Here is a 21,820-nt window from a genome sequence, read left to right on the forward strand (position 1 = left end):
TCACAGAACTTATATTCTGGGGGAAAAAAAGACAGGCATCAAGCAAATACACAGATAATTTATGATTTGTAATCATAAAAAGTGCCACAAAGGAGAAGTACAGTGTGCTAGGAGGAAATATGGCAGAAGACTCGAATTTCTAAGGCAAATGAGGAATAGAATCAGGATTTCTACCTCTCTTCCCCCTTCTTGGCCCTGCAGCAAACAGGTTTTTCTGAGAGTCAGAAATGGTTTAATGCTAATATACACAAGGAAACAGACTGCATTAAATGACCAAACAAGGAGAAAGTTATTATAGTGTAAGAAAGGTTATGACATACAGTACTATTTAATCCTCATAGTCACCAGTATACGAGTTGAGCTAAACTTGAAGGCTTGTATTGGATTCCTTCCGAACACATGGAATCCAACCACTCTTTCATTCCTGAAATTGATGATCACCTCGACACCTATAAAGGAGGCAGAAATTAATAAGAGAGCTAGAGTCGCTGGCAAAACTACAAATTGATCCAAAATTTCCTCAGGTGGTGGCTTTACAAGCCTATACTCATCTCCAAGCTCATCAAGTCGCGTACATGAAGCACACACAATTTTTCTTTGCCGGTCATAACCCAGTCATGGTCAATACTTCAAAAAAATTTTTTTAAATTTCTTGACCAGGAATTTGGAACCAAAAGCTTAATTTTTCTTTTATTCTGTTCACCCTAGAACCACAAATCTAGAGATCTACCCTGGTGTTTCTATCAGCATAATTGATAATAATCTTTTGAAAGTTGGAAAAGAGGAAGCTCAAATATCCAACAATAGAAAAAAATATTAAATGAGGATACAAGGTTGAAAACCACCTGTGGGTTAGGGATGTAGGTCCTTTTAAAAGGAAGGCAGACCTCATAAGAAGGACAGAGTCATGTGTTTATTGTTTGTTAGTCCTTCTTTCTTTGGGGGCTAGAACTTGATCTTCATGCTCTGCCCTATGTGCTGCACAGAGGGAACATATGGTTTCCCCCCAAGAAACTTAGGACTCATCCAGCTTTCTCTTCCCTCTTTCAACTCGAGGTGAACATTGGATGACACACAGAAAAAGCAGTTTTAGTACCAGAAAAGGTTCATTGGAAAATTCTCACCCTGAACTTCCTCAGAACTGCATGTGATATGGTACTGCCATTCATTAAAACTGACTGGAATTTTTTTTTTAAAAAAAGGATACATGCACATGTGTTGTGCAGAAATCAACATTTTGAATAGTATTTAATGTCATGAGAAAATGCTCATCACAAGTTATGTGAAAAATTCTGGCAGATATGTCTACAGAATCCAAATTTTATGTGTAAGTTATATATTAATTAGATGCATAGGGAAAAAAGGATTTATGTTAAGGAATTTAAAAATTTGGTAGTGATATCTCTGGATGGTATGTTAATGGTGCTTTTTATTTTGTTAATTAAATAAACTTTTTTCTAACATTTTATTTACTTTTGAGAGAGAGAGGGAGATGGCATGAGCAGGGGAGGGTCGGAGAGAGAGGGAGACACAGAATCCGAAACAGGCTCCAGGCTCTGAGCTAGCTGTCAGCACAGAGCCCGGTGCGGGGCTCAAATCTATGAACCACAAGATCATGACCTGAGCCAAAGCCAGACGCTCAGCTGACTGAGCCACCCAGGTGTGCCCATTTTGTTAATTTTTTCTGCAGTGATTATGAGTGCTTTCATATTCAGAAAAAAATTATTTTTAGAAAGCTAGTAGTCAGTAGTTACTATGTTCATAAAGACTTGAGGTGAATTTTCATCTTATACTCACAGAATCTCTTGGGTGGCTGCCTTCACACACTAGCTCTACATATCAGCCAGAAGACATGAAAGTTCCACGCAATAGATTTGCTTATCAGTCGCTTGCTCCCAGACTTTGTGTTAATCACTACTTCCTTGGAGATTACAGCTGAGGAAGAATATGGGTGAAATGTGTGACAATTATGAGAATAGCTACAACGAGAAGGAATGTAATGAGAAGTCCAGCCTCTAACAGTGCTCTGAGGGAGGAAGGTGATTGGGTTTGGAAGTGGAAAAGTCAAGAAACGAATTTTGAAATGAATGGCATTGAGATGGACTTTGGACTTTGAAGGATGCGATGTTTAAAGGAACAAAAATGAAGCATAGCTACCATTTATTAACGATCCACAGGCAGACTCCTTACAGTGTGTCACCTCAGTTAATTCTCACACAATCCAATGGGGTAGGTTTTTATTATCTCCACTTTACAGGTGAAGAAATCGAGGATCCGAGAGATAACTTAAGGTGGAATCCGTCTTCTGAGTTAGGTCTGTGACTACAGTGAGACTACTTCCTGTGTGTCATCCATGCAGGGACAGTGGTGTGTGCAGAGGCAGGCAGGTGGGAACATTGCTTGCTCTTTGGGAAGAACGGTCCCACTATGCTCACTAGAGAATAGGAAATAAGCCTGGAAAGAGGGTCCGCAGTGAATATGGAAGGCCTCAAATGCCAAACATTTCATTCATTCAGGCAACAGAAACTTAATTCTATTCAGGCAATAGAAAGACAAAGAAAGCTTCCAAACAGTAATGAAATTAAAGGTATATTTTATGAAAAATAATCAGACAATAAGATGGGTTGATTTGAGGGGAGATTGGAAGTAAGGAAATCAGTTGGAAAGTTGCTGGGTTAGTTTAGGGACAGGGTATGAAAGCCTGAATGATGGTTGTAAAATAAGAATAGAAAAGAAAGGAAAGATGTGTGTAGCATCTCCTAGGCAGAAGCTGCGGGATTAGCCCCTGACAGGATGTAGGGTACAAGGGAGAGTGAAGTCAAAGGCGGCTCCAAGGTCTCAAGTCCTTACAACTGGAAGGATAGTGATGGTGTAAAGGGGTGGGGTGGGGGCAGGAATAAGGACCAAAAGGAGCAGCTTACAGCAGGAAATTCAGCTTTAGGTGTGTTTGAGTCTGAAATGTTAATGGGACACTCAGATGATGAAATCTGAGAGGTCATTGGACAATCTGGGTTAGAGTTTGAGGCAGCAATCAACCCTGGTGGGAATGATGTGGGAATCATGTAGCTAGACGTGTTTATTGGAGCCACAGGAATAGCTGAAATTGCCCAAGGGTTGCATGAAGGGAGAAAGGAGTCAAGGGGAAAGGAGAGGAGCCAGGAAAGGAGAGAAAGAGTCGGAAGAGAGACAGGAAGGCAACCAAGAGTTTTAAAGACACAAAAGTCAGAGGAGGAGTATTTTAAGAAGGGAGCGATTCTTGACCGTATCAAACAGTGTTAAAAGGTCAAGGGTTCTGATAACTTAAAAGCCTTTCAGATGTTTAGACTAGAATCTCTCAGGTGACCTTGGAAGGTGAGAAGGCTGTGGAGGCCTGTAAAGCATGGGTGGTGAGGCGAGAAACAATGTGGCTCCACTTAACTACACAAGTAATTTATTAAATGTTTATTGAATACCTACTGTGTGAACTTCTTGCATATCTGGGGATATCCTAAGAAACTGAAACCAACCATCCTCATCTCCTCTTTGTGTTCTAAAAGGCTCACTTTCTTCCAATTCCTCTTATGATGCTGATTTTTAAAAACAGCTTTATTGAGATACAATTCGCATAGCATGCTAGTCACCCATTTAAAGCATGTAATAGGTTTCTGTAAATTCACAGGTGTGTGCAATTATAGTACTAATTTTATTATTTTTTAAATTTTATTTATTTTTGAGAGGCAGAGAAAGACAACATGAGCAGGGGAGGGTCAGAGAGAGAGGGAGACACAGAATCTGAAGCAGGCTCCAGGCTCTGAGCTAGCTGTCAGCACAGAGCCTGACACGGGGCTCAAACCCACGAACCGAGAGATCATGACCTGAGCTGAAGCTGGACGCTTAATCGACTGAGCCACCCAGGTGCCCTTATAGTACTAATTTTATTTTAATTTTTAATTATTTTTTAATGTTTTATTTAGTTTTGATAGAGAGAAAGACAGAGCATGAGAGGGGGACAGGCAGAGAGAGAAGGAGTCACAGAACTGGAAGCAGGCTCCAGGCTCTGAGCTAGCTGTCAGCAGAGCCCGACCCGGGGCTCGAACTCACAAACATGAGATCTGACCTGAGCCGAAGTCGAAGGCTTAACCGACTGAGCCACCCAGGCGCCCCTATAGTACTAATTTTAAAGGTGGAACATTTGGGACTATGGTTTGGAAGTCAATACCTACAATTAGTGCTGTAAGTGAGGGAGAAAGTGGACCCCAAACACCACCACAACAAATTCTTCACTGACGCCCTCTTGAGTGGAGTCACACAACAGTGGGAAGATGCAAAGGTGCTTTGCCTCAAATGGCCACCAGATGACAGCAGAACTCTTGCCCTATCTCAGTCTGTAAAAAACAAACCAGCTGGGGGGGAATTGCATTCAGAGGGTCCAGAGACATTTTCTCTCCCCACCTTCTTCCTGTTACTCTTTTCTTCTAGGTAAGGCTAAAAGCGCATGACAGGCCCTGCTAACAGGTCCTGTCCCACAGGGATTTATCATTCAGGAGCCTTAATAGACCTCTGTGTTGATTTGGGTCCTCTGAGCAGACACCAAGATTGGATGAAGGTCCTGAGGTTTTTAGTAGGGGAAACACCTGTGAGAGAAAATAGGGAGGTAGCCCAGGAAGGCTAGGAGAGCTGTCAGACCATGAGGGAAGTCTGTCTCTGAGTCAAGAAGAGAGGGTAGGAAGGTTGGGTCGATTTCTGCCGTGTAGGTTGCAGTTAGCATAAGAAAGGTTTGCCAAGGTCTTCAGGGAGAGGGAACTCTGGGTCTCCCTGGAAGGGGCCTACCTTAGTATCTTTGCTAAGCTCAATTATTGGCAGGGCAGCGCCTAGCCACCCCACCAGAGAATAAGCTCCTCCCATCCCCTGCATCTGACTCTGTTTCTGCTCTCATGGATGAATCCAGATACAAACATCCTCCCAAGCAAGCCTTACCTTCTACACCTCGGTCTTTGGTTCCTTCTTGCTTATAAACAGGGCAACCTGAAGGTAGTGATGGGATGAGATATGTGTTGACTTTAGCCCTGACCCACAGGCCCAGGTACCAGCCTGCCCTGGCAGGAAGTTGGTGGGCCAGCACCAGGCCCCATCCCTTTCCTGGGGTCTCCACTGTCTCAGGTGACCCTCCCCAGGCATCTGAGTGGTTGACAGTGTGGTTCTGGCCTCAACCAAGACCTAGGACATGATAGGGCAGCCGTAGCTTTACAGGTGGTCCAGAGAGCCAGGTAGCTCTTAGAGGGTCAGGATGAAGAAGCTGGCATTTGTGTAGGGAAAGCTGAGGTTTGGTAAGGAGGGTGATAGGGGAGAAGAGTATTGGGCACCCGGCATGACAGCCACTGACACTGTCAGTGGCCCCTGTGGGCCTCCCTGTGGGCTCTTGGGGCTGAGGGACCCACAGTACATGGGGTTCTGAGTTTAGCTCCTTTCTCCCCATGGCTGGGTCTCAGTTGCAACACAGGCTTGGGAGGGATGGGATGAATATAGTTGGCTCTCTTGGCTGCTGCTTGAAAGGAGGGCCTAGGGAAACCAATTCTGTAAGAGTTGTCTGGGCCAAATGGGACTGCCAATTCAGAATTCTCAAGGTAAATATGAGGCAATAACTCCAGGCTTTAAAAGGAAATCCAGCCAAATTTTGATGTGGGAACAGCTGAGAGCCTGGAAATCCACTGTGATTACATTATTTTACACCTTCCACGTCAAAGGCAAAACTGATGGCAAGCATGAGATTTGCCCTTTTCCCTCTTGGGCAGGGAACATCAGAGAAGAAATGTGGAAGGGAGATGCCTCTGGGTGACCAGAGGGCCTTCCAGACTGTAATTTGCCCAGGGCCAGGGCCCCAGGTTCCAGGGTTTATGGAGCCTGGATGGGACCAAGGGTGCAGTGATGGGTGGTGGGAAGGCAGAAAAGGGATGGGACCCATCAAGTCTCCTGTCCACTCTCTGCATAGGATGTTTGTTCTATGCTTGGAAAGACTGCTTGCTAGACGATCTATGGAGTATCTACCACCCACCTAGCATATGTACTATTCCTAGCACATCACCCCCCACCTCAAAACCCTGAATTGGCACAACTGTTCTGAGCCCTGAAAAATTAGATTAAATATAAGGGAAAAAAATTTTGGGGGCGCCTGGGTGGCTCAGTCGGTTAAGTGGCCGACTTCAGCTCAGGTCATGATCTCACAGTTTGTGAGTTCGAGCCCCACATCGGGCTCTGTGCTGACAGCTCAGAGCCTGGAACCTGTTTCGATTCTGTGTGTGTCTCTCTCTCTGACCCTCCCCTGCTCACACTCTGTGTCTCTTTCTCTCAAAAATAAACAAAAACAATTTTTTTTAAAAAAGTACTAACTATAAAAAAAGGTAAAATTTTTAAAAATGTTTATTTATTTATTTTGAGAGAGCCAGAAGGCATGAGGTGGGGGAAAGCAGAGAGAGAATCTGTGCTGTCACTGCAGTGCCTGGTGCAGGGCTTGATCCTATGAACTGTGAGAGCATGACCCTAGTCAAAATCAAGAGCCAGATGCTTGACCAACTCAACCACCCAGGTGCCCCCAAAATTGGAGTAAATATTAACAGTTTGTCAAAGCACTTAGCACATTATACATAAGTAGACACTTAAAAATTGCTAAATGAGTCTGTTTCAAGCCCACCCTGTTCCCCGAATCAGTTCTAGGGTATCTATGTTAGGAAGGTTCCTTCTCCATTTCCTGAACCTTTACCCACTTAATGTGTTTACACTCTGCCAATATCAGATACTATCTTGCCCAATTGGCTATTGTGCTTTGTCCTGTTTCTCTGAGAAATCTGTGAGTTCCCCAAGGGTAGGACCAGAACTCTGGCTCCCTTCTCCCCCATGGAGAGAACAGCTCTGACTTTCTGTTGGGCACGTGGGATGCTCAGTCAACACTCAATCCCCAGGTGGACACACGGCTCAGAGAAACAGAAGGGGAGAGCAGCAGACTCTTGGCTGGAAAAGGCTGGTGGAAGGAACACAGAGGGAAGCTTGGCTTGGGACATAGCCAGCTGCCCTCTGGACCTTGCAGTCCTGCTGTGCGCAGCTCAGCTGCTGTGTCACTGCAAAGCAGAGATGACATCATCTGTGGAAGAGGTTATTGTCAGGCAAAGGGAAGGCCAAGGGAGGGAAAGCTGTCTGTGCTCCGTGGAAGAGGAACTAGCCAGATCTAGCCTGGCATGGGGCTAGATCCAATGGGGTAAGGTTGTAGCACTGGGGGGAAGTTCTCAGTTCTGGTAGGGGCCTGCAGGGAGCTACGGGAAAGGGATGAAAAGGGGAGGAGAGAAAAAAGAGTGGGAGGGGGGAGGGATAAGAATGGCTTGGTTCTCCTGTCCTTTGATCCTGGGAGGGAGGTACTGGTTTGGAATTCTGGAACACTGGTTGTGATGCTCTCAGAGACTCTTAGCAACGTAAGTAAACAAATGGGGTTATACTTCTCTTTGACCACAGAAGTAAGGCTGAGGCAGTCCCTCCCCTCATCCCACTTTGGCTCAACAGAACTAGGGCAAAAAGGACTTTCCTTCAGCTCCTTTGTTGCGGGAAGTGCTGTGCCTGTGTCTGCCTGTCCTCTGTGCTGTCCATCCTAGATAGAATACTCAAATGTGAGGTTGCCTTTCTGGAATGGGGAAAGATCCCTGAGGCAGGTCAGGCCACCAGAGAAATCTCTAGCCTGGTCCTGTGATCTTGTCCCTGGGTCTCACACACCCAGGCAGTCAGTCCCTAGGTCACATATTATGCCCCAACACAACTAACTATTCCCAATCACACTCTGTCATCTGGAGATATACCCCAAAGTCTCATAGATAGATAGATATATGGCCTGGTAGAGGGCTCTTTCCTGGTATGCACAAACGAACACGTAGCACAAGTCCAAAAGACGCAATGCAGGGACCTAGTCAGTGCGGTGTCATATCAGAGTCTCTGTCCTTTCTTCTTCCCACATAAATTCATCAACTGCCTACATACAATTTCAGCACTAATGACCCCATTGGGTTTAGCACCACTATCTCATTCAGAAAACCTTCCTTGATCCTCCCAAACTGGTCTGCTGTGTGCCTCTCCTCATCCTGTGTTAAGCTCTATCATAGATTAGTCATAAAAATCTGCTCCACTGTGGTGACTGCCCAAGGTCAGGAACTCCTTGTGACCTCAGCACTTGCGAATATGCCTGGGACCATGTGGTGTTCCATAAACATTCACTGAGTGAACCAGCATAGTCACAGAGGTATTGCTTTATTTCACTCAAGCACCTCCAGAAGCCCGTGGTGCCAGGACAGGATCAGAAGGGCAGACCAGCCTGGTCCCCTCTCCTCTGGGAAGGAAGAGGGGAGTCCACTCACACTGGCCCCAAGGTTGTCTGCTGCCTGTGTGAGTCAGCTTGGGCCAGGGCACAGGGAGGATTCCAAAGCCCAGGGGGTCCTTCCTCCATCTTTCAAAACAGAGAACTCGCTAGGACACACGAATACCGGGCCAGATGCAGGAGCTGGATTCCATCCCTTCTCCACACTGACTGGGTCCCCTGGGAAAGCCCCAGGTCGGAGTTGTGAGGACACTGTGTACAGTGCTGGCCGCCTGCCCTGCTGCATGATGCCATGACAGTGTGGATGGACAAATACGTGGGGCTGGTCGGATCACAACTAGTCACAGTGTGCTTGTTTATTTGAACAAGTTGACATGTTAATTTCAGGACACAGAGAGGCTGAAGCCACAGTGCTGGGAGAAGGCTTAGGTCCCGTACCTGTCAGTCATGGGGGAAGAGAAGGGCTTAGTTTTTGTGACTGTGGAGTAGAGACTTAAGTAAGAGAATGTGTTATCTTTACTTACGTACACCCAGAGTTGACTCAGATCTGTGTTTGAAAGTGTCAAAGGGGGAGGAAGGAGAAGGTAAGAAGGCCAGAGCTAGAGGGCAGCTAGGCCAGGAGACAGTCATGAGCTCCCTGAGTGCCTCTGCGGTGCCCAGCTGGTCCTTCTGTGGGCCTTGCCTCCCTAGGCTCAGAGCCTTATGGATGTTGCTGGCCTCTTCTTGCAGGGAGCCAGAAGGGCAAAAGGAAGGGAATGCCAAGTGCACTGTCCAGGCTGCTGGAGATCTGTAAGCATACCTCCCCTAAACCCACCACCCCATTTGACATCTGGCTGGGGACAGTCACAGACCCACAAAGGAGGTGTTCCACAAAGACTAGACCCAATCACAAAGTGGCAACTCCATCTTTCTTTTTCTTTCTGCAGCCTAGTGCGCCGTAACTCCATGGATGTGTCCCCAAGCTCCCTCTCCCTGAACGGGTCAAGAAAAGGCAAAAGCAAGGCCCAAACTGTCCCCAGTGCTGGGGCTTGTCCAGGTGATGAGTCAGCATTCATGAGAATCACAAGATCTCCTGGGATGAAGGTCATTCACATACAGAAAGCCTATCACAGGGCCTCTCATCCTTTCCCCAAACACCTGGGAGACCAGAGCTGGATCTATTGACTTCCCACCTGAGAGGGAAGCACATGATGATCAGAGGCAGCTTGTCCCCATTTCACAGAAGAGAAACTGAGGGACAAGGCATCGAAAGAACCAATCAAAGGTGAAGCTGGGAGGACAGTGGGAAGAAAGAAACAGGCTCCGGAATCTTGTTAATTTCCATCTTTCCAAGTATCAACTTAGGACTACTGTGTCACCCCCTTGCCTCCTGTGGCCTAGGGAAAGAAACTGAATCCTACAAAGGGTGTGATTTTGATCAGCCACAGTGCAGTGCAGGGTCAGTATCACAATGCCCAGGACTTGGAGTCCTCAACATGAGTCCAGGAAGGAAGCAGAGACAGCAGACGGTGTGTGCCCATACATTTCAAACCCTTGGCCAGGCCTTGTCAGAGGCAACGCGGGGACTGTCTTGCAGATGTGGCAGCTGAATTTCCTGCCAAGAGTGGCTCACAGCCATGGGAGGTGAGACAGGGAGAAGCAACAAGGCTGCTTATTCTTGAAAGCCCAGGAGAGCTCTGGGAGAGGGCCACTCTCCTCTGACCCCAACCCCCCATGACTGGAAGACTTCCCCTTCCAGGAGCATCATCGCTTCCTGGGGAAGTCCACCCCCCATCACTGGGCTCCTTACACTGGGACACCCAATGCCATGACTGGGACCGTGAGGTCATTAAAGAGAGGCTGACACCACTCTGAGAAGCGCCTGCCCACCCCTACCCCCCAAGAGGCATAGAAGTCTCTCTCATCTCCTTTGACAGTCACCTGCTTGGACGAATTTTACAGGACAATCAACCTCTTTGCCCTCTCAGCAGTGGGAAGAGGCAGGAGAGTGTCCTGACTGCCCACCCTTCTCCCTATGAGACAGACATCCAATAAATGCTGCAGGGCGAGTGCTGGAGAGGGTTCAGCTGCCAGGCCCCTGATGGGAAGACAATCAAATAAGAGCTCGGGCACAGAATTCCTCAGAAAGCTCCCGATCCCTGGCAGAGGTCAGGAAGTTTGAGAGGTCAGGTGGAGACACTCAGGTGCTCTGGTGAGCTCTGCCTTCAGGCTGTCCTCTTGCAACTATGTGCAATCTAGAAATCAACATCTCCTGATGGAGGTTCTGCCCACCTTCAGGCCCAGCACTGAAAACACCCATGAGGGTAAGTCTTGATTATGATATTTTCTGTGCCCCAGAGGGGAGCCAGGAAAGTCACAGGCTGGTGAGAAATCAGCTAGGAAATTTGTAAGGCTCAAACACTGAATCACCAGGCTCAGGGCAAGAGGACAGTAATGACAAGGAAGGAAGGAAGGAAGGAAGGAAGGAAGGAAGGAAGGAAGGAAGCAAGGGCAGAGCGAGGGAGAAAAGAAGAGCTTTGGGCGCCTGTTGAGGAAAGATGATGCCCATAATCTGCAAAATGTCTGCATTTAGTAGAATAATTTACTTTTAAATTCCCTTATCGTTTTTTTCTGCACCTGACCTTTTATATCTGTTTATTTTGTTAATTGTGTATATTATCACAATGTGAGCTTCATGAGGGCAAGAACATGGAGTTAATTGACCCATGATGCAAACTTTCCAGAACAGTGCCTGCTCTATAGTAGGAGCTCAGTAAATCTATTGTAAACTCTCATTTTGGGAGGATAATTCATTCTGGAAACATGGTTGTAGACCATAGCACTTGTTTATCAAAGCAAATTTCCTCACAAGAAGTAAGGGAAACTCAGACAGTGTTCCACAATCCAAAAAATATTCATATAAAAATGATTACAATACTGTAATATAATACAAAGTAACAAAGAAAATCCAAAAAAGAAAGAAAAGTAAACAAATTAACCTTCATTTACCTTTGAAAACCTTCATGGCTGGTGTGAGGAGGTCAGGAGAGAGGAGGGTTATTGTGTAGGACTTTCACCATCACTAACGGAATCACTGCTGTCTATTGACTCAATGGATTCTTTTTCTTTTCGTGCATCTTTAACAAGGAATCTATCCAATGACCTAGAATGAAGCAAAGCATTCCTAAGCTTTCTCTTTCGCCATATCTTTTTCCATAGGTGCTTTGAAATGACGAAAAATATACTAATGCCTGTTGCAGTCACCTTCCAACGTTCTGAAAAGTCACTGATATCTGCTAAACACCGTGGCCTGAGACTGAGCATTTCAGCATGGGAGATGTACAACTACAATGCCCCAAAGAGAGAGAAAGAGAGGGAAGGGGAAGAACCATTGGCTCAGTTGCGATCATATGACATTCTGCATCGTGTACTACTCATACTGCAAGACATTGCTCGTTTATCAACTTAAAATTTACTAGAAATGTTTGCTTGTCTTGAGGAAAACTTGCAAAACAAATTACTTGCAATCCAAGGTTTTACTGTATATGGTATTTTGAGGGTATGGATAATGCAAGCAAATTTTAGGACTCCCTTTCCTGGGCTCATACGCAGGTGCCCAACTCTTCCTAGCTAAGCTGAGGGGAAAGTACCACACCCTGAAATGTGTACCTCTTCAGTGTTCGGTTCCAGGATCTTGACAATTGTGTGTACTCAGACAACCACCCAAAACAGGACATTGAACATTTCAGTGACCAGAATCTTCCCTTGGCCCATTTCCAAATCAAATCCTCCTGTCTTGGGCAACCACATTCTGCCTTTTCTCACTGGAGATTAGTCTTTCCTGTTCCTGGATTTCCTATGAAGGGAATTCACCATCTTGTCCTTCCAGTGGCTAACTTTGTTGAGCATGTTTTTGAGAATCATCCATGTTGCTGCATGCATTTGTGGTTCATTCTTTTCGATTCTGACCCATCGAAGGGGTGAATGGGCTATAACTTATTTATCTGGTCCATCTGGCAAACTTTTGGGATGTTTCCCATTTGAGGCAACAATGACAGAAACTGCAGTGGATTTTCTTGTGGACATGGCTTTTCATTTCACTTGAGGACATTCCTAGGAGTGGAATTACTGGATCTTAAGATAGATGAGCATTTAACTTTATATAAAAAACTGGCCAACCATTTTCTGAACTAGTTGTACCATTTCACATTTCCATCAGCAACGCATGAGAGCTCTGGCTTCCAATGTGCTCACCCAACATCTACTGTTCTCAGTCTTTTTAAACATAGTCATTCTAGTAAAGATGTAGTGGTATCTCACTGTAGTTTTTTGAAAAATAGTTTCGTTTAGATACGATTTGCAGCCCCTACCATTTACCCATATAAGTTATACATTTGGCAGCTTTTACTATATTTACAACATTGTGCATCCATCAGTAAAATCAATTTTAGAACATTTTTATTACCCATCACAAAGGGAAATGCACTCCTCAGCCACCACCCCCTTCTTCAGTCTCCCTCATTACCCACTCCAAGCCTTAGACAACCATTAACCTACTCCATTTTTATAGAGTTCCCCATTCTGGACATTTCATGTATTTTGAATAATATGATGTGGTCTTTTGTGACTGGTTTCTCAGTTAACATTACATATTTGATGCTCATTTAGTTCATCGCGTACCAGCATTTCATTATTATTGTTGCTAGATAATACAGGCATACTTCATTTTGTTATGCTTCAATTTTTTAATGTTTATTTATTTGGGGAGGCAGAGAGAGACAGGGCGATAGAGAATCCTAAGCAGGCTTTGCACTGTCAGTGCAAAACCCCACATGGGACTCAAACCCATAAATCACGACAATGTGACCTGAGCTGAAATCAAGAGTCAGACATTTAACCGAGGAGTCCCTCAGGTGCCCCAGGCTTCACTTTATTGTATGTCACAGATACTGTGTTGCTTACAAACTGAAGGTTTGTGGCAATTTTGTGGAACAAGTATATTGGTGCCATTTTTCCCCCAACAGCATCTGCTCACTTCTTGCGTCTATGTCACATTTTGGATATTCTCATAAGATTTCAAAGTTTTTCATTATTATCTATTGGTTATGGTGCTCTGTGATCATTGATCTTTGATGTTACTATTGTAAATTGTTTTTGGGGGAACACAAACTACATGATTTTAATTCATAATAATATGCATTCTGCCTGCTTCACGGGCTATTTGCCCCTTTCTCTCCCTCTTCTCAGCCTTCTCTATTCCCTGACACACAACCATTTTGAAATTAGGCCAGTTAACACCTAAACAATGCCCCCTACATGTTCAAGTGCAAGGAAATGTCACATGTCTTCCATTTGAAATCAAAAAGTAGAAATGATAAAGCACAGCGTGGAAGGCATGTTGAAAGCCAAGATAGGCTGAAATCAAGGCCTCTTGCATGAAATAGTCAAGTTGTGAGTGCAAAGGAAAAGGTTTTGAAGGAAAACCTAAGTGCTGCCCAGTGAACACACCAATGACAGAAAGTGAAACATACTTATTATTGATAGGGAGAAAGTTTCACTTGTCTGAACAGATCAAACTAGCCACACATTCTTTTTGACCAAAGCCTAATCCAGAGCAAGGCTCTTGACTCTTCAATCTACGAAGGCTGAGAGTGGAGAGGAAGCTACAGAAGAAAAGTTTAAAGCTAGCAGAGGTTGGTTCATGAAGTTTGATGAAAGAAGTCATCTCGACAACATAAAAGTGCAAGGTGAAGCAGCAAGTGCTGATGTAAAAGCTGCAACAAGTTCTCCAGAAGATCTAGCCAAGATAATTCACTATGGTGGATACACTAAACAACAGACTTTCTATGTAGGCAAACTGCCTTATAGTGGAAGAAGATGCCATTTAGGATTTTCATAACTCGAGAGAAGCCAATGCCTGGCTTCAAAGCTCCAAAGGACAAGCTGGCTCTCTTGTCAGGGTGCTAATGCAGCTGGTGACTTTAAGTTGAAGCCAATGCTCATTGACCATTCAGAAAATCCTAGGGCCCTAGAAAATTATGCTAAATCTATTCTGCCTTGCTGTAGAAATGGAACAACAAAACCTGGATAAAAGCACATATGTTTAAAACATGGTTTACAGAATACTGTATGCCCACTGTTGAGACTTACTGCCCAGAAAAAAAAGATTCCCTTCAAAATATTACTGCTCATTGATAAGGCATCTGGTTACCCAAGGACTCTGATGGAGATGTCCAAGATTAATGCTGATTTCAGGCCTGTTAACACATCATCCTTTTTGCAGCTCATGGATCAAGGAATTATTCCAACTTTCAAGTCTTGTTATTTAAGAAATACATTTCACAAGGTCATAGCTACTAGAGGTAGTGATTCTTCTAATGGATATGGGCGAAGTCCTTTGAGAACTCGCTGGAAAGGATTCACCATTCTAGATGCCATGAAGAACACTCATGATTCATGGAAGAGGTCAAAATTTCAACATTAACAGAAATTTTCTAGAAATTGATGCCAGTCTTCCTGGATGCCTTTGAAGGGCTCAAGACTTCAGTAGGGGAAGTAACTGCAGATGTGGTAGAAATAGCAAGGGAACTAGAATTAGCAGTAGAGCCTGAAGAAGGGGCTGAGTTGCTATAATCTTGTGATTATTTTAACCTATAAAAAAATTGCTTCTTATTGATGAGTAAAGAAAGTTGTTCCTGGGGGTGAAAACTACTCCTGGTGAAAATGCTGTAAAGACTGTTGAAATGACAACAAAGTGGGGCTGCCTGGGTGGTTCAGTCAGTTAAACATCCAACTCAACTCAAGCCATGATCTCAAGGTTCATAAATTAGAATCCCACATCAGGCTCTCTGTTCTCAGTGGGGACCCCACTTCAGATCCTCTTTCTCTCTCTCTCTCTGCCCCTCCCCTGATCACATACACACTCTCTCTCTTTCTCAAAAATAAATAAACCTTAAAAAAGAGAGAGAGAAAGAAATGACAACAAAGGGTTTAGAATATTATATAAACTCAGTTGATGGAGTGGTAGCAGGGTGTGAAAGGATCGACTCCAATTTTGAAAGAAGCTCTCCTGTGAGTAAAATGCTATCAAACAGCATCACGTGCTACAGAGAAATCATTCATGAAGGGAAAAGTCAGCTGATGCAGCAAACTTAGTTGTTGTCTTATTTTAAGGAATTACCACAGCCACCCCGCCTTCAGCACCCACCAACCTGATCAGTCAGCAGCTACCAACATGGAGGCAAAACCCTCCAAAAGCAAAAAGATTATGAGTTGCTCAAAGCTTAGGTGATGGTTAGGACTTTTTAGCAATAATGTGTCTTTAATGAAGGTATGTACATTTTTGAGACATAATGCTAACACATACTTAATAGACTACAATATAGTGTAAACATAACTTTTATAGGCACTGGGAAACCAAACAAATGTTCTGACTTGCTTTATTGCAATATCTGCTTTGTTAGAGAGGTCTGGAATTGAACCTACAACATCTATGAGGGATGCCTGTACTCCCTTGTAAAAATATACCACATCTTATTGATGTTAATCATTTGATGGACATCTGGGTTGTTTCCACTTTTGCTACTATGAATAATGTTGCTATGAATATTTGTGCACAAGTTTTTGTGGGGACATGTTTTCATTTCTCTTGAGTATATACTTGAGTGGAATTGCCAGGTCAGATGGGAACTCCAGGTTTGACTTTGAGGAACTGCCAAAATGTTTTCAAAAGTGGCTGCACCATTTTACATTCCCGCCAGTAGTGTACCAGGGTTCCAGTTTCCTCACATCCTCCCCAACACTTTTTATTATCTGTTTTTTTAAAAAAGCCATCCTAATGAGTATAAAGTATCTCAATATGGTTTTGACTTGCATTTCATTGATGGCTACTGATATTGAGCATCTTTTCTTGCACTTATAGGCCATTTGTAACACTTCATTGAAGAAGTGTCTATTCAATTTTTAATTGTGTCACTTGTCTTTTTATTATGGAATTGTAAGCGTTCTTTGCATATTCTAGATGTCAGTCCCTTATCAGATATGTGATTTGTAAAAATTTTCTCCCACTCTGTTGCTTTCTTGATAATATCCTCTAAAGCACAAAAGTTTTTGATCTTGATGATGCCCAAATTATTTGTTTTTTCTTTTGTTTTTATGCCTTAGGTGTAATATCTAAGATGTTGAACGATTTTGATGTGCTTATCTATCATTTTATATCTTCTTTTGTGAGATGCCTTTTCAAATCTTTTGCCATTTTTCATATTGACTTATTTATCTTTTTAAGTGCTCTGATAGATGTACCCATTCTCTGGCTTGTCTATTTGATTCCTTAAAATTTTTTTCATGCCAGAAAACTTTAACTTTCATAAAGTCTAATTTATGCATTTTTTCTTATGGTTATTGCTTCTTGTGTCCTAGCTAAAGAATCTTTTCCTACCTCAGGGTTACAAAGATATTTTCCTATGGTTTTATATTCAAGCTTTAATGCTGTGGGTTTTGTATTTAGCTATCATCCCTCTCAAATTAATTTTTGTGTATGGATTCAGCTGCAGGATGAGGTGCATTTATTTTATATACAGTTGTTGCCACAATATTTGTTAAAGAGACTTTCTCCTCCACATTGTATTGACCTGGGAGCTTTGTGAAAAATCAGTTAACCATATATGTGTTGATGTATTTCTGAAATTTCTAGTTCATTTCATTGATCTATTTATATCATTGGTCTAAATAGTTTCTACTTTTGCTAGTAATACAGTGTCTTGACTACTCTAGCTTTACAGTAAGTTTACAGTAAGTTTTTATTGAAATAAAATAGCTCAATTCTTCCAACTTTATTCTTTTTCAAGATTATTTTTAGCTATTCCATAAACCCTTTATATTTTTGCTTATAATTCTAATCAACTTATCTATTTCCTCAAAGAAACCTGTTGGATTTTTATAGGGAATAAGTTAATCTGTAGAACAACATTGAGTGTTCCCATCCATGAACATTGTATATATTATTTCTTTTTTATCTTTTTTTATCTCCAATTATTTAAGAATTTTTACATTTCTCTCATAAATGTTTTCTAATTTTCAGTGTAGAGATTCTGCAAATATTTTCTTAGGTTTATTCTTTTGTATGTGCTATTTTTGAGGCTATTTCAAAGAATATATTTAAAATTTTATTCTCCAATTGTTTTTTTGATTTATTTTTTTATTTTGAGAGAGAGAATGGAGGAGAAACAGAGGGAGGGAGAGAGAGAATCCAGAACAAGTTCTGATTTGTCAACAAAGAGCCCGATGTAGAGTTTGAACTCACAAAGCATGAGATCACGACCTGACCTGAAGTTGGATGCTTAACTTTCTGAGCCACCCAAGTGCCCTTCTCCAACTGTTTTTACTAGTATATACAATGGAATTATTTTTATAGTGAGTTTGTATTCTTGATCTTTCTGAATTCTCTTATTAGTTTCCTTCTTGCCTATTGTACTAGCTAGGATTTTAAGCACAATGTTGAAAGAAGTGGTGAGAGCAGACATGTTTGCCTGTTCTCCTATCTTATAGAAAAGGAGTTTAATCTTTCCTCATTAAGTATAATGTTAGCTATAGTCCTTTTATGGACCTTCTTTATCAGCTTAGGGAGGTTTTTTTCTATCGAGTTTTTTTTTTTTAACTTAATTGTTCACTTTTTTTTATGTCTTTTATTTATTTTTGAGAGACAGAGAGACAGTGCGAGCAGGGAAGGGTTAGAGAGAGAGGGAAACACAGAATCTGAAGCAGGCTCCAGGCTCTGAGCTAGCTGTCAGCACAGAGCCTGATGTGGGGCTTGAACCCACGAACCGTGAGATCATGACCTGAGCTGAAGCCGGGCGCTGAACCGACTGAGCCACCCAGGTGCCCCTCTATCGAGTTTTCCAAGAGATTTTTATTTTGGAGCTGAGAGATTTATCCCACCCATCCCCCTGCGCCCACATCTAGGCTTTAAAAACAGTACTGAGCCCTCTTATTATTTCCTTCCGACACAACAATATGACCCCAGTGCACAGTTAACTCCCTTACTCTTAGCAACCAGCTCAGTGCTTAAGGTTTCCTATTCATTTCCCTCTTACTGGGCCCAATGAAAGAATGCAGCAAAACCCTTGTCTCAAGGAGCTTGGACTTTGATAGGAGAGATAAGTTACATATTGGTAATTATCCTTAAGTCTGGGGAAGAAGGACCAAAAATGATGGTGCTCTGTGGAAGCCCCAGGTGAGAGAGAAAGAGAGAGCATATCCTGCAATGGTGAAGGTCAGGGGAGGCTTTAAGAAAGGGATGGAATTTGAATTTGCCTTGAGAAATGAACTAACATTAGGACAGGAAAAGTAGAGGGGAAGAAAAAGCTGGGAAGATGGAGCATGTTTAGAAATTAGCAAGTGTAGTTTGAGGGTAGTGTAAGATATGCCAAACAAGTGCGGGAATTAAGGCTGGAATGGGAAATTCATGGTCAAACCATGGAGCACTTTGAATACTAAAAGTATGGAGCCTAGGTATAAATGAAATAATAATTGCAACTTATTATGTGTCCAATAGAGTAATTTTTTATGTGTACTTACTTTTGAGAGAGAGTCAGAGTGTGAGCAAGAGAGAAGCAGAGAGAGAGGGAGACACAGAATCCAAAGCCAGTTTCAGGCTCTGAGCTGTCAGCACAGAGCATGACCCAGGGCCCGAACCCACGAACCAAAAGATCATGACCTGAGCCAAAGTTGGATGCTCAATTGACTGAGCCATACTGGTGTCCCTCCAACAGAGTATTAATCACCTTAATATGTTATTTAATATTCACAAAAATTTTGCAAAACAAAGATTATCCCCCTTTTACGAATAGGGAAATTGAAGTTCACAGAACAAAGTAAATTGCCCAAGGTTACCAGGTGTCTCCGTAAATTTAAGAACCAGGATCTCAGCCTAACACTTTTTCCTCCTTTCGAAAATAGTATTTTACATAGTTGAGATCTCATAGATATGTAAGTTTTGTCCTCCCTCATTAACATTATAGCATGAACATTATTCCATGTCAGTAGTAATCTTCTTACACAGTATTCTTATTGGTGTTGACTACATAAAGCTGCAGCATCATTGACAGTTTCTGCAATACTATGTTTTAGAACATTATTTTTAATATTATATATTATAAAAATATTACTGGGGTGCCTGGGGGGCTCAATTAGTTAAGCATTCAACTTCTACTCAAGTCATGATCTCACGGTTTTCTAGTTTGAGGCCTGCATTGGGCTCCCTGCTGTCAGCACAGAGCTTGCTTGGGATTTTCTGTCCCTACTCCTCCTGCCTCTCCCTTGCTCTCTCTGTCTCGCTCTCAAAAAAAGGTAAACATTTAAAAACATTTACAAAATAGTATAAATAATACTACAGTGAATATGTGTGAATCCATTGATCTTCCTACCAGCAATGTAAGAGAATGCTTATCTCCTCTCATCCTCCCCAACAATATTAATTATTCTCAAGTCTTTGGTACTGATGAATACATATTATTATTACTTTGTGTGGAATGATTAGTGAAGTTTAAGTTTCCAAGTGTTTGCATCTATCTCTGTCCCTTATGAAGTGCCCCCTCCATTCCTTTTCTCCTTTACCTGAGTTGCAATTAAGCTTATCAGTCTGTATGAGCCCTTTGTGTATCAAGGCTGTTGATATTTTGTTGTCATAACTGTTGGGACAATTTGTTTCTTTTGCTGACTAAAGCCCCTTGACCAAGAAATAGACATAGAATCCAAGTTAGTGTGTTGCTTTGACCATTGACATTGGAGAGCCAGAGTGTGACCGGTCCCTCAGGCGTGCGTGTGATCTCTGTTCAAAAGGGAAACAAATTCTCAGTTAGGGAAATAGAATAAACATATTCTCAGATGGGGGCCCGTGGGTGGCTCAGTCAGTTAACCGTCCAACTCTTGATTTTGGCTCAGGTCATGCATGATCTCATGGTTTGTGAGTTCAAGCCCGAAATTGGGCTCCACACTGGCAGTATGAAGCTTGCTTGGGATTCTCTCTCTTTGCCCCTACTCAACTTGTGCTCTCTCTCTCTCTCTCTCTCTCTCAAAATAAATAAATAAACTTAAAGAAAAATTTAATATTTTAAAAATATTCTCAGATGATTAACTTGAGGTCGATTTTTTTTTCTTTTCCAGTTTAAGCACCTCTAGATTCTAATGCTAACAAAGGAGAATGGAGTGGGGGTTGAAATATCATTTAATTATGGGGCACCTGAATGGCTCAGGTCTTGATTTCAGCTCAAGTCATGATCTCATTGTTCTTGAACTTGAACCTGGCATAGGGCTACACACTGCTGGTGTGGAACCTGCTTAGGCTTCTCTCCCTCTCCAGGTCTCTTTGCCCCTCCCCAGCTCATGCTCACACACACACACACACACACACACACACACACTCTCTCTCTCTCTCTCTCAAAATAAATAAACTTTAAAAAATCATTTGATTCTAAAGTTTTTTTTATGTTTTTAATTTATTTTTGAGAGACAGAGAGAGACAGCGCGAGGTCAGAGAGAGAGGGAGACACAGAATCCAAAGCAGGCTCCAGGCTCTGAGCTAGCTTGTCAGCACAGAGCCCGACACGGGGCTCGAACTCATGAACCATGAGATCATGACCTGAGCTGAAGTCGGACGCTTAACCAACTGAGCCACCCAGGTGCCCCAAAAATCATCTGATTCTAAATCATGTCCTCATCAGGTTTATGTCAAAAGTAGTGATGATTTTCCAAGGGTGTGTCTGAAGGACAATTACACTTGCAGCACACTGTTGCACTGAAATATTCCTCTGGGTCCACATATTCCCAGGCTGTCCTGGATAAGAGAACTTCAGGATTTCCAGCCTCAGAGTACCAGGACACCCAGAAAAAATGGGAGTGAATCAAGGACATTTGCAAACACAGATTGCACACATTCCTAACCACGTCCTGAATATGAACAATTCCATGCCTGTAAGAACCAGATGCAAGAACACTTAGGACGGGCTAAAGAACATTTGGGAAGGCCTGAAGGAACAGGAGACCATTATCTGTGACTTCCTGTGATTGACATTTATCTGCATGACTACAGAGGTCTGTTTCTTCTTGTTCTCTTGAGTTGAAAAATCAGTTAAATTTTAAAACTGCCATGGTACATTGTGTCCCTTTGCATAGAGGAAAATTTGTGACTCCAATCTCCACCTCCCAAGCTTAGTTTGTGCTCTTAAATACTAAACATCTGTCATCTAAGTCAATATGTAAACTCTACTGTATCCAAAGATGGATCACATACTTATATATAACTTCCAGTTTGCTACTTATTGACAACAAGGCTCAAGATCTCCCCATATTACTCCTACCATGCAGCCATATTTTGTGGGCAGTTTTAAAATTGTGGATGACACACTCAATTCCATGTGATATGCCCCAGATGAACTTAGAGAAGCCTAAGCTAGGGAACCAGAGGTCACCTTTCTATTATATTTATCAACAATGACATGGGATCTGACCATTTCT

At 42.7% G+C, this 21,820-nt stretch overlaps 1 long non-coding RNA gene across 1 annotated transcript; it reads right to left on the bottom strand.

The window, feature by feature from the left end:
* Positions 1-265: 265 nt before the first annotated feature.
* LOC115274200 lies at positions 266-1,838 on the bottom strand. Its single transcript, XR_003901140.1, has 2 exons — positions 1,798-1,838; positions 266-449 (listed from the first exon to the last, which is right to left on the bottom strand). It is a non-coding gene; the product is annotated as an uncharacterized LOC115274200 (long non-coding RNA).
* Positions 1,839-21,820: the final 19,982 nt, after the last annotated feature.

This window comes from Suricata suricatta, chromosome 2 (assembly GCF_006229205.1).
Source record: "Suricata suricatta isolate VVHF042 chromosome 2, meerkat_22Aug2017_6uvM2_HiC, whole genome shotgun sequence".
NCBI lineage: Eukaryota > Metazoa > Chordata > Mammalia > Carnivora > Herpestidae > Suricata > Suricata suricatta.